The sequence below is a fragment of the Gadus morhua genome, chromosome 5 (assembly GCF_902167405.1).
Source record: "Gadus morhua chromosome 5, gadMor3.0, whole genome shotgun sequence".
Taxonomy (NCBI): Eukaryota; Metazoa; Chordata; class Actinopteri; order Gadiformes; family Gadidae; genus Gadus; species Gadus morhua.
This window is the reverse complement of record NC_044052.1, coordinates 25,271,221-25,280,648: the sequence shown is the minus strand read 5'-3', so window position 1 is coordinate 25,280,648 and position 9,428 is coordinate 25,271,221. Positions and strand designations below refer to the sequence as shown.

General features: G+C 43.3%; 2 long non-coding RNA genes across 3 annotated transcripts; one reads left to right on the top strand and one right to left on the bottom strand.

The window, feature by feature from the left end:
• Positions 1 to 1,058: 1,058 nt before the first annotated feature.
• On the top strand, positions 1,059 to 1,481 carry LOC115544533 (uncharacterized). Its single transcript, XR_003976902.1, has 2 exons — positions 1,059 to 1,151; positions 1,292 to 1,481. It is a non-coding gene; the product is annotated as an uncharacterized LOC115544533 (long non-coding RNA).
• Positions 1,482 to 1,586: 105 nt separating this feature from the next.
• On the bottom strand, positions 1,587 to 8,408 carry LOC115544532 (uncharacterized). Of its 2 annotated transcripts, XR_003976901.1 has the most exons (3): positions 7,536 to 8,408; positions 7,198 to 7,369; positions 1,587 to 2,401 (listed from the first exon to the last, which is right to left on the bottom strand). It is a non-coding gene; the product is annotated as an uncharacterized LOC115544532 (long non-coding RNA). The 2 variants fall into 2 exon arrangements; XR_003976900.1 differs by having other exon boundaries at positions 7,198 to 8,408.
• Between the last annotated feature and the right edge of the window lie 1,020 nt (positions 8,409 to 9,428).

Sequence of the window (9,428 nt, the reverse complement as noted above, 5' to 3'; positions counted from 1 at the left end):
CCCCCCCCAGATAACCCCTACGATTAGTTATCCCACGTTTTTATGGTTGCCTAATAGCTCCAGTAACTACCGGTACATATTTTGCCTAGTGTTTATTAGTGGTGCCGAGATGATGCCTCATGAAACGTCAAAGCCTCGCAGCCAGATGAACCATCAAAGTGGTTCGACCTCGAAGCTTCAAATGAGTAGGCTACGCTAGGGACACCTAGTGGTGAATGAAATTATGATGAAAGAAAGAGTTTCCTGTGATGATGTGATGTTTGCTTCGTACAACATCAAAACGTTTAAGAATTAAAGTCATTTCAGTGATACGTGTGAGTGTGCCGTTCATAAATATCTCCCGAGCTCATGGTAGAGAACAAATCATTTGACAAAGATTTTAAGTCATCCCGGGCAAAATAGATTGTCTTATAACTACAGTAGCCTACTAATAATTGTAATAATAGAACTGCATGATGACTGAGAATGAGTGTGATTAATTACATAGCCATAAAAGTGATCTTGGAACTGGGTAGGGTCTTCTTTTTGTAAAAAAGTGCCAATTGTGAACCCATATCGCGGAACAGCCCGAGATGAAGCCTCGAACGTCACGCGCTACGTCATTTCGCCTATGTGAATCCTACTCGATACGGAGCTTCGCTGGGGGAGGAGCCGAGGTACTCGACACACGCCCCGATGCCTCGACGCAAACCATAACATCACTAGTGTTTATTTCTAAGCTTTTACCTATTCCTCCGGTGAAAGTGTTGTTGCAAACGTACCCGTTAGCCGCCGGTCACGTAGGCTGGTCATGAATTCAGCGTGATTATTTTCGATTCTACTCCTCGTGATTGATTGTCATTGACACCGTCAAGGTAGCGCTTACCGAGAGAGAGAGAGAGAGAGAGTAGTAAGCGTGTCTGTGTCGCTGTGTTTGGCAGGTGTTTGTGTGGGCGGTGCCGTCCCATGGAATCTGTGGTGGAGAGCTTGTGCTGTAGGGAAGTGAGTGCGTTTTGGTCGCTGGTCGAGGAGCTCAGCCCAAGACCAGCAGATGTGACATGCCTCACTCAGCATCCATGATTTGAGGCATTCTGCCTGAATCCGTTTGTGCTGAAGATAGCGTACACACATTTCAAGCAGGATCATGGTCCCCTTCAAGCCAGCACGCACGAGTATGTTAATTGTTTGTTTACTTTAGCATTCTTTTTTAGAGTCCTATGAACCAACTTAAACAGTTATAGGCGACTAGAGATGTGTTGCATAGACAATAAACATGCATGAAAATAAATTATTGTCCAACCTACTTCCCTAGGCAATACCGGTACACTGCATACAGGCAGGCTATACGCTGGGCTCATGGAGTTCTTGGCCTGCATATAAGGAAGCCTCTATGCTCCTGTCTGGTTTCAGCCATCAGGCAACAATTTCAGAGTGGTGACCAGACCTATCATGGCTTTCAATGGCCTCGTTTGGATGAAGAATAAAAACCATATTGGCACGTACAACATGAATAAAATTATTTTTCAGTTCAAGAATTAACTCATGCTTGTTGTGTTGCGATCGCTCAACCGCCCTTAAAATGTTATAAAATACACAGAACACGTGAATTCATATAAAAACAGTTTATTAGGTCATCCCTAGTAATGGGGATCGATTACTGAAAAAAGGGACAGGTTGAAAGGCCTGATAAAGTAAACAAATCTCAAGAAAAAAAGGGTTAGGCACAAAGAAACCAACATAAAATAATCTTGCAATAGTGTGATCTTACCTGAGGGTCAGCCGATGGTTCTCACTCACTCACGGACACATACATGCAATGATATCACAGAGCAGACGCATAGTGATCCAAGAGAAAAGCGCACCCAGAGGTCCCTTTCGGATTCTTAATTTCTTTTTTATGAATTATGGAGCTGTAAAGGAATGATTTGTGCACACAACTAAGTAAAAAACCCAAGCAATAAAAACAAAACATGTGACATGCAGTGAGGCGGTAACCATGGTGATGCTGATAAAGGAATGAATGGGTTACAGCCATAAATAACCAAGAGATAATGTTAGTCGACAGAGATGTTAGGGTCAGCTAAGGGGTTAAAATGTAGGGTTATAATAAACTTCCTGGAACAATCAAAAAACCCAAGCAATAAACAGCACACAAAGAGAAAACAAAACATGCGGCATACAGAAAACCACCACCAAATAAAATAACATACTTACACATACATACATACTCACAACTAAATGATTGGACCTGTCTGGGAAAAAAAATATTCTAATTCAATTTTTTGTAGCGTGACTGCTGGGCTAGATGGCTGACGGCCTCCTCCTTGGGAATTTGTTGGAAGGATTTGGCGAACCTCTTGAAGAGCCTTGGGTGAATCGATGTAGCTCTCCCGAAGGGCCTCGATTAATGACGTTGCATAACCTGCAGACATAATAATGATAAAATACTGTATAAAGATCGATGTCACAGATGTCTTGTGCGCAAATGTCAAAATATGATAGAACTGCATGACACTGCCTACCGTATGAGGCCTTCTCTTTGATGGGAACAACTACCCTGGCACCTTTTCTGAAACATGGATATCGCATGCTATACCTCTCCAAACTAGGGCTGTAACGATACACAAACTCACGATTCGGTTTGTATCACGATTTTTGACACACGGTTCGATACATCCCACGATTTTTTGAAATTTAAAAAGCATTTTATTTAAACAACACTTATATACCAATTAACTTAATGTAACATTTAATAACAAATAATTTGGAACACTGAACAGAAAGAATACTATTAAAGTATAGCTAAATGAATAAAGAAATAACGTGTGGGAGGATGCTTTTTTCAACTGTTTGGTTGGTTTAGTCAAATATCCTTATTAGCACTACTCATTAGGCTATGTAGCTTAAAGGTTGTATAGGTGATTTGCTTTTTTGGCCATTTTTGCAAAATTACTTGAAATCCTTATCATAACCCGCTTACAGCCACTGAGTTAGAAGTACTGACATGAAAATTAAACAAGTCAATCATCTGTGGAACGGGCAGGGCTCGAAAAACTCCAGCCAATCATTTCCATTGCCACCGAGTTGCATTGGACAGTAAGTACGTCAATCAAACGGTCGTACTGCACTCCCCCTCCCCCGCGCCCCGCGCGCGACCCCTTCGTGCAGTACTCGTGACCCAGAGCTCGTGACCCAGAGAAAGCTCCTGTTTGTTGTTATCCTGCGGTAGCTACTGGAACTAGTTAATCCACATTTGGACCTAGCAGTAGAAGACAATTTCCATGGCAGACAAGACGCCACCATCCCCACCACCACCAGCAAAGAGAAGGAAAACTCTTTTTCAGGGAGTAATTGATAATAAAAACGCTGAAAGAGAAAAACTGAAATCAAGAATAATCCTAGGCGCTGCTGTCGAACGTTGGCGGCAACTGAAGGACGAGAAGGGTCTAAAAACCGATGCTTGTGTGGCGGTTGACCTAGTTTCAAAGTTTATACCGTTTATACTCGGTAATACCGGTGTGGAGACGAGTGTATTACTCGGTGTGAAAATGTCCACACCGCGGCAACCCTAGTGAAAACCAGGACTTCCAATACAATTATATGAAACAAACATACATTTTCTAAAAATAGTAATGATTTATGTGACCGTTTAATGTTTATAACATCTGGTCCAACCGGTGCAGCGAGAACGTATTCTCAGCAGGGGGTGCTGGGGAAAAAAAAAACTCAGCCTGCACTAGACTCGCAACTCGTTACATTGATAAAAAAAGATGTATAGCAGCGCAGCTCAATTACACCAGTGCATGCGCGGACAGTTGAAAATCGATCGTTCACATCCAGCTGCTCACAGAACAAGTTTAGCGCACCACCGCTACCCTCACACTTTTTCATATAACCTTTTTTCAGCACTAGGTCATATGAGCATTAAATAAATGCTGCGTCTCAAAATGCCTTGGAAAGCGCGAGGATGACTCGCTTTGCCACGGGCCGAAACAGTTCGGAGCGACCACAGCCAGAGCGAACACAGCGGGGCAGAGGAGTGTCAGGAATAGTCTTTGGTGTACACATCAGTACGGCCTATTTGCACTACTGTTTAGTGGCAATGCAGTGTTTCATTCGATGCCTTTTTATTTTCGTATATTATTTCAATGAATACAATTTATTTATTCATAAAAAACGGATCTGGTCTTCAAATCTTTTTTCCAAATATAGGTCGTCTTACAATGGGGTTTGTGTTTATATTCGGACCAATACGGTACAGCGGGCGCTCACATGACGTTAAGCATTTCCTGGTGCATAATGTGACGCTTCAGAACCTAAAATCCCGTTTCTCCCCGTTGACACGACAACACATAACCGGCGTTTTCAGAAATCTCCACTTTGGCCGGAGTTTTTAGAAATGATCGTTTTCTGTGATAAGACAGGGCCTCGGACAGGGGGTGTTGCAGCACCCCCAGCACTCCTACTTCCCGCGGTACTGGGTGCAACTTACAGCTGAATGTAGTGCCATGTTGTTAAACGAAAACCTAAGCTAGCCTGGCTCGCTCTCGCGCATCTCTGTTCGCGCTCGTGCATGATTGCGCGTCCAGGTACTTGGAATGGGTGGAGTCAGAGTCAGCGTTGAAGGAGAGGGGGTAGGACCATTTGAGTTGTGTATTTTCAAAATCTGCTGGCGTTTCGCAAATCACCTACCCAACCTTTAAATAATGACATAATCAGGCCGTATAGAATGCAACATGTTTAATAGCCTAACTTTCAATAGATGGAGAAAAACCTGAAGGTCATGAACGTCGCAATAACGAGGCGTTACGAGTAGCATATGTGTGTGCGCCAGAATGGCAATGTGCGTATGCGTGTGTGAGTGACGTCAGCGAGTGAGTGGACGAGCGAGGAGAGAGAGCGGTAGCGCGTGTGTCTAGTGAAGAAGCGAACGAGTCCGGTAGAATAAATAAGCCTACCCATCCTGTCAATAATCGGTGGCCGCTTCATTCCGACCTATAAGCAGACAAACTGCCAGTCAAATCACACAAAACACTAGAGACAGGATCACACAGGCCCCCTCTGGATAAATGTCGTTCATATCGCATATGAGCACTTCGACGGCTGTGGAGAAATGCGATCCTCCGTAGCCACGGAGGATTGCAGTCGCATACTTACGGCATCGATAGGAGGGGGCGCTGTCAGCAGACTATTATCTAGACCAGTGGTTCTCAAACTTTTTACCATGAGTACCACCATAGAAATGATTTGGCTCTCCAAGTACCACCGGAATTTAAATAAAGTGCGTAGGCCTATAACTACATAGAGTTTACACAGAAGGCATTAATATTAATAATACGATTTATTATTCACATAACTTTACTTGACTGGAGCAACCAACTGTCTATAACTCATGTATTGTATTTAAACACTTGCAACGGGATAATACTAACAATTGAACTGCTTCAATAATGCTACCCAGCAAATGGGGATATCATCTGGCATATAACATACCAGTCAATCTAGTGAGGTTATTAACAAGTATACTGCATTAAAGCATTCACAGCACTGAATATTAATTTTAACAACTGCAGTCAACCAATCATGTGAGGTAAATTGTACTGCATCAAAACATTCAAATAATTGAACATGAATATTTAAATACTGAGTCAAACAATCCTGTTATAAGCAATCATGCACAGCAAAGAGAGAAATCATGTGTACTGCGAAAACACTGTAATCAAACGATCATGAGTAAGAACAAGCGTGTCATAGAAAAACAACGCATTCAGTATTAACTATTAATTAAATACTGCAGTAAGTGCCATAAGGTCAGAATGTAAACTATGTTTAGGTTTGAAGGAGAATGTACTCAGGCACACATTGAAAATTAGGCCTATCATGCTTAGTGAGAGGGGTGTGATGTCTGGGTCGATTGAGGTTAGCTTTAGCCTCAGACTTGGTTCAGTATCCAACCTGCTTCCAGCACTCGAGTTGAGGGGGGATGAGGGGGGATGGCATCCCCCTTTGGAATTAAAATGATCAAAAGTATCCCCCTTCTGAAACAGCCATCCCCCCTTCCCATCCCCTGTTATTTTATCAATTAATGTGGAAATATTACCGCTACTTCATTATAGCGGTTTCCTTTTTCAATAAGGCGCAAGCAACGTTACTTTTCCCAGGGACAGATTTGACGGCGATACTGCCTTCTCGGGCAGTATGCTATTGCGCAAGCACGCAGGCGTACCTTCACAATAGTGCCTTCACAAGCTCTCATTCCACACCGTACGAAACTGACACTGGTAGCGTGAAGCAGTCTCTGCATCTCAGACATCGCTTCCGCAGGCAACTCTGTCCCCTTTTCTCCCTTTCATTCCAACCCGTGAGCAACGCTAGTCTCCCTTCTCTTCCGAATGCATTTCTGAAAAAAAAAGAATATGATTAAAAATCCTTAAATGTGATGCATGCCTCCGAATCGTGTGGTGCGTCCGATCAGCTGCGTTTTTTGGGATAAATTAAGAGCGATGACATGACAGTAGTCATCGCTCTTATTTGCGACTATTTGCGACCAAGAGAAGCCTGGTCGCGAGTGGAATTAGAAAGCGCACCGCCTTGTCTGAAAGCGCCGGACATTCGCTGCGTCGCTGCATCCAAAAGTCCAGTAATGTCTGGCCTCTGAAGGCAGACTTCAACGTCTCGTCACAGGACGATTTTGCTAAATTTCTGCTTCCCCTACTCGTCGTCACAGCAGTTAGTCAATGCAGGTTTAAGATCATTGTTTGCATATGATGGGTACATGCACTTTTTTTTTTAACGGTTGCTTCAACTTCAAAAAATTGCTTCAAAAAATCGTTCATACTCCGCGTACCACTAGAGGGCGCTCGCGTACCACCAGTGGTACGCGTACCACAGATTGAGAACGGCTAATCTAGACAAATTATTAGCAAATTTCAATCGGACAATTTGACCGCAGAGTTAGAAAGGGCGTATCGCGCTTCTGCCTTCTCACACCGCGAGACAGGATCGTGGCTTTGAGTATCGCGATTTTCGGTTTGATACGCGTATTGTTACAGCCCTACTCCAAACCATCGCTTATTCGTGCGGTCTCTCTGTTCGCATTATAGTTGTAATGCAGCGCCGTTAAGAGAAGCCTACAGAATAACACATTTGAGAACACTTTCGAAACCTGGTGTATGTATGATAAAATACAGCATTGTTATTCCATTGGACAGCACTGACCTGCTATACATGCCATGGTATGGAAACCCAGTGTGCTTGGGCGCGAAGTGCAGGATCAGGGAGTGGAAGGCTTCAGAGGAGTAAGTCTGGTGCTGCGGAGACAGCTGTCGAACATCCTTCAGTAAGGATGTCCTTGTGATGATACCCTCCAGTTTTACTGCTGCCATTGAGCCTGCAAGAGACCAAGATAGGTAGGCACACACACAGCAGACATACAAATAGACCGATTTTTTTCTCCAGTGGAAACACGTGAAATTGTCCTGCATATGAATTATAGCAAACATATTTACAGTAAAAAGAATGTTATGAGATCCCCAGAGTATGAAATAAAGATTTACCGTGAGACCTTCCAAGGGGCTTCAAAATACACTGTGTCCCAGTGTCACAAGTGTATTAGGGCAAGGGGTCCTCTACCGTAGCAGCATTGACACTGTCCGTGGTCTCACACGGTGAGGCATCTGTCAACATCTTGCGTAAATAGATTAGCGACACGGTCAGGTCTAAATACATATGAAAGAGGACCGTAATAGTCACTTTCCATCAGGAAAAGGGCAATGTGAAAGCCGCTTGATGAGCGCCAGTGATCCAAACACTAGCCATGGCGCTTTCTATATGACAAGCTTTTGGACATTTACTTCAGGACAATTTTGTTTTGGTTCATATTCATGAATCACGAAATGTGCTTTTCTAATGTCAGACTGATCATGAGTCATGACTGTAGTGGAGGCGGGGTCAAAGGGAATACGGTATATAGTACACACAGGGCTAGCTAACACACAGCTTGTAAACATTAGCATGAGGCTTACCATAGCCAGCTCTCGCTTGCGGCTGGCGGCACTGATCTTGGTGCCTCTCGGTCTCGGGGCAGGGCAGGCAGAGAGATGCGTGTGCACAGAAGGCACGGCGTTCGGAATAAGCTGTGCCAGCCTATTTAACCCGAGAGATACCATCCTGACATCCCCTCGTAATCCTCCTCCGTGAAATGAGCGCTGCAGACCTTGGAGTTCTTTGTGACCGAGGGAATAGAAAAATCTGCCCGTCTAACGCGGACAAACTGTACCCACTGTCTGAGGGTTGCCTTGTCCTTCGGAAAGGCATGGACCCTGTGTCCTGTTTTGCTAGAGTTATTACACCCAGCACAAACACAGTTGTACACCATTCTAAATCTACACCTACTTACCCACCTACCTAACTCGCTATGCTATGCTATGCTATGCTATCTGTCTGTCTGTCTCCCTATCTCTCGGTCTATATCTATATCGGTCAATATCTATGCTGTCTATCTATATGTCTATCCATCTATCTATCTAGGCTATCTATATATGTATTTATGCATTTATCTCTTACTTATCTATCTCTTATCTCTCTAGTACCCTCTACTCTCAATGGGTCTCGAAGGGCTACGTCTGTTGTCTCCCTACCGTGACGTCATGCAACGTCTTCCGGGAGAAATTAGAAGCTATCGCAAACCGCTCCAATATGACCCACTTTTTCGTATTAAATTCCGTTTTGTGATACCCAACAACATTAAATACAATAAGTAACCATTAAAATGTTTATTACCAACAAGAAAATTGCGCAAATTCGAAAAAAATAAAACCTGCACCATGGCCTTTAAGTACACTCATGGAAGTACGGGTATTGGAACACGGCACTAGCACTGAAGGGAAATTCAAATTGAGCTGAAGTACTTAGTAGCCTATCCAAAAAACGATTGCAAATGTTCAACGTCGTTCGAACGTCCCCGTTGAACGGGAGCAGCTGCTAGTAATGTTTCCATCCTATCTGCATACTTTATCATGTAATTTGGTTGTTCTTCCTCCCCTAAAGCCAGAACGGAAAAGAAGTGAAAGGTGATGTGAAGAGATAAACGTCTGGGCAAGGAATACAGCAGTGGGGCCATAATATTTTTTAAGTAAGATACACATCTGATATATCTTGTTACTCATGAGTGTAATAGGACAAAACTGAAGTTTGAAAAGTAAATGTGATTGCAAATGTTCAACGTCCTTCGAACGTCCCTGTTGAACGGGAGCAGCTGCTAGTAATGTTTCCATCCTATCTGCATACTTAATCATGTAATTTGGTTGTTCTTCCTCCCCTAAAGCCAGAACGGAAAAGAAGTGAAAGGTGATGTGAAGAGATAAACGTCTGGGCAAGGTACACAGCAGTGGGGCCATAATCATTTTTAAGTAAGATACACATCTGATGTGTATGAATAATAGTTGATT